Below are 4,639 nucleotides of genomic sequence, written 5' to 3'. Positions count from 1 at the left end.
TCTGAGCTCACAATAGCTTCCTGAAATGTTTTTAATAGAGATTGCAAAACCCATCGAGTGATTAGTATGTTCATAAGAAGCATCAAAACTGACAGTCCAATTCATATCATCTGGAATTCCAAAATCCCAGGGTTCACTTAAGTTTCTAGCAACCTGAACTGGTTTACTATTGGGAATGCTCATAAGATCTTTTTGAATTTTATTGATCAGAAAAACGTTATTAGGGATGACATGGTTAAAAACAACATCATTTCTGTAATTCCAAATAGACCAAAGAGTGAAAGCATTTTTTGTAATTTATTTTTTTAAAACTTTATCAGTTAAGCAAATTTGAAACCACACTCTAATGTTATCACAATAGTTCATATTAGTTAAACTTATAGGGAAAATAGCTTGTCATATGCTTCTCGAAAATTTGCAGTTAAAAAATAAATGTTCATCTTGCAGCTGACAATCATCACACAAGCTACAACAAGGATAAGCATGTTTATTATATTTGGCTAATCTCTTTCCTAGAGGAAGAACCCTAAAACTAATTTCCAACAGAACAATCTAATTCTAGGTATATAATCTATTTTCCTGAGAGAATTCCAAAAGAGTTTTTCAGAACTATTAGGTTTATTATTTGACAGAAAATATTAAGCAGGCTTAGTAGTGCACTCTCCAGAAGCGGTAGTTTTCCATCTTATTCTATCAGAGTTATCAATACAAAGAGTTATAGATTTAATCTTATCATGCAAAGTTGGATCAATGTATTTTTCAATTATTTGATCATTTTAATTTCCTTGACCATCAGTTAGCTGATCTACAGTTTGAGGTGTATTATTATCAGAAATTAAAGGTTTTAGACTGCACTCTTGATTGGGAATCCAGAAGTCATTCCATATATTGACCTGAGAACCCCAATTAACCTGCCATTCATAGTTAAAAGCAATTATTTATAGACCTTTTTTATACTTCCCCAAATCCAGACTCAATCTTAATAAAAGTATATCAAAGAGTTATATCTCACTTTCTCGATTCAATACTTACTCAAGCAAATCGAAATCTGTGAGTCTAATTGAATACAAGAGAAATCACTTGAACGCTACCAAAGACCAATGTTCAAGGATCAATCAATTTCAATCAACAACCAATGTTTGGACTTCCCAATTGATTCATTCAATGCACAACCTGTGATATTTCAATTATATAAACAAATATAATGCGGAAAAGAAATAACACAGACACCAGAAATTTTGTTAATAAGGAAACCGCGAATGCAGAAAAACCCCTGGACCTAGTCCAGATTGAACACACACTGTATTAAGCCGCTACAGACACTAGCCCACTACAAACTAACTTCGGTCTGGACTCAATCTCACACTGATCCAAGGTACAGTGGCGCTCCTTACGTCTCTGATCCCAGCAAGATACTACGCACTTGATTCCCTTAGCTGATCTCACCCACAACTAAGAGTTGCTACGACCCAAAGTCGAAGACTTTAATAAACAAATCTATATCACACAGAAAAGTCTACGATAATAGATAAATCTATCTCCCACAGAAATACCTACGATTTTTTGTTCCGTCTTTTGATAAATCAAGGTGAACATGAACCAATTGATAAACCAGACTTATCTTCCCGAAGAACAGCTCAGTATTATCAATCACCTCACAATAATCTTAATCGACTAGCGAAAGAAGATATTGCGGAATCACAAACGATGATACGAAGATGTTGGTGACTTATTTTATATCTTTCCTATCGGATAAATTCATATCAAGTCAATCTTACGATTGTACTTAGTACGATAGAAACAACAAGATCAAATCACACAACTACAAGAAAGTAGTATCGGCCTGGCTTCACAATCCCAATGAAGTCTTCAAGTCGTTAACCTGCAGGGTCTCGATAGAAACCTAAGGTTAAAGGAGAACCGACTGTAGATAATAAAACTAGTATCACATAGGAGGTGTGGGGATTAGGTTTCCAAGTTGCTAGAGTTCGCCCTACAAAGCATTCAATATTCATTGTTATATGAAAGTCTGATTATATTCAAGCTAATATCTTTCAACCATTATATCGAAATTTAGCTTGTTACACACAAATGAAATGCACATTTATTTAGGTTTGTGTAACTGTACCCAAACATGTACATCTAGTTGGTTCATCAGTAGTAAACCAAATGGTTAGCCATATGAGCACTTTCATATCAACCATATTCTTCTTTACCATAACTAGTTAAAATGACTCAAATGAACTAGTTAGAGAGTTGTTCAATTGATTAGATATTATAGAAGTATACAAGAAGCAATCGAATCGATTCATGAACTTTATAGCCACGGTTTGCAAACTTGCATTCCTCAGTTTATATAAGTTTAAGTTCACGAATAATCGTTCTTAGAAAATAACCAACTTAAGTACGCGGATTTGGTACGCGAACTTAAGTACCCGGAATAAGTTTGTTTTTCAGTTCACAAACTCCAGCAGAAATTCTCGGGATGAGAACCTCCGACAGTACGCCGACTTGGTAGCGGAATTGGTACGCGGACTCTAGTTCCGGTTTTCCTGAGCAGCAAAGTACGCATACTTTGGTTTAAGGAATAAGAACTTATACATGTATGAGTTACCACACAGTGTTTATATCCAACCATGGTTATGTAATCAAAACTCTCAGTTCAATCATTGAAAAAGGACGTTATATAGTTGTTGTTCACACACTATTTTTCGTCAAAGCAATTTTCAAGCAATTGAAACTTAATATGACTTTCGTCACTAGTAAAGATGAACTTGGCTAAAGCGAAAGCTTACCAACACATATTTCGAGAAATAGATAAGCGATATAAACTCGGCTCGAAATAGAAAATGTGCATAATCAACGTCTATATAGCAAAATGACTTTTGTCTCAAGATAGGAGATAGAGTAGATAGACTTTTGAGTGATAGATAAGTTCAAGTCTCCACATACCTTTTAGTCGATGAAGGTCCACCAGTTCCTTGAGTAGTTCTTCGTCTTTGTATGATGATCTCCATGGAGTCTTGATCTCAACTACACTTTCTATCCTAGTCCCAGACTTAGCTATAAGTAGACTAGAAATCAAGACTTATAGTTTTGATCACTAACATTAACAAACATTCTTGAGATAGCAACACATGCGAGTTCGACCGAGCAGTGCTCTAACAATCTCCCTCTTTGTGTCTATATAGCAAAACGACTTTTGTCTCAAGATAGGAGATAGAGTAGATAGACTTTTGAGTGATAGATAAGTTCAAGTCTCCACCACATACCTTGTAGTCGATGAAGGTCCACCAGTCCCTTGAGTAGTTCTTCGTCTTTGTATGATGATCTCCATGGAGTCTTGAGATAGCAAAGCATGCGAGTTCGACCGAGCTGTGCTCTAACAATCTCCCCCTTTGTCAATTTTAGTGACAAAACTATCAATACATATGGAATGCAAAAATAGATATATAAAATTTTGTAGTTTTTCTTCCACATGCCTGATCTTTTTGGTTCTTCAACATTACTTGAAATCTTCGTCACTTCCAAGTACTCCAATGATCCCCAAAGGTTGTAAGTTTAGTATCTCTGTTGTTGAAAATCTGTAGCCATAACAATGAGAAAACAAGAATCCCCAATCATTGTAATACAATGTCATAGTATTATTACACAGCATAAAAGTTCCATTGTAATACAACTTCGGCAACAATACTATGGTGATATGTATCACTCCCCCTTAGTCAATACTCCATCTCACATGGAAACCACTCCCCCTTACATAATGATCCGAAAACCATATGTATTTTTAGTGTGAACTACACATTAATTCCCCCCCTTTTTGTCAATAAAATTGGGAAAGGTACGAAAACTAGTGGGATCCTAATGAAATTTCCATAGAGACATTTCATGACCAAAAGAAAGCACATATCAACTTTTTAGATGCAATCATATAGCTGAAGCTAAATGCTTTCATCAAGGAGTTTATAACAATACAAGATAACCCCTATAATATTCCACAGCCGCACTCCCCACAAAGATTTGGCAATTAAGCACAAGTTCAATTAAGAACTCTCCCCCATAAAATGTCATTCCCGAAAGAACAACAAGAGCGACCTTACTTTCACAAGAAAAGAAGGATTTCTTTGGACTTAACAAATCACATACGAATATGAATTTCAATCCAAAAATACTCAATTAAATTAACCACAAGAGAACCCATGATTAATTCAATCGGAAATGCTCAACATAAGAGAACTTACGGAACCGCATAGTATATACATAAAATATGGATAGGGAAGATCAATACTGCGGAATAGACAAGGATTCATTCTATTTTCCATCATTATTTGAACAATGACATACAATAAACATAATCCTTTTAAACAAAAGTTCATCTTATCTTCCATCAATATTTGTATAATGACATATAATAGGATTAAAACTTTTGTAATGTCAAAAGTTCATTCACTCTTTTATCAATACATGCATATCGACATACGAAAGACTTAACTTTTGACAAGGTATGGGACAATTATAGTTCACGGACGCTGTTTTGGGGTAAAAACTGATTCTACTGTTTTTGGTAATTTGGGGTGTGTTGATGAGAAACGATTTCAAACCCTAAACAAATGCACTGCACGGGAATGCTTTAAGTTCG

This window comes from Papaver somniferum, chromosome 4 (genome assembly GCF_003573695.1).
Source record: "Papaver somniferum cultivar HN1 chromosome 4, ASM357369v1, whole genome shotgun sequence".
Lineage (NCBI taxonomy): Eukaryota > Viridiplantae > Streptophyta > Magnoliopsida > Ranunculales > Papaveraceae > Papaver > Papaver somniferum.
Note: the sequence above shows the minus strand (reverse complement) of the source record.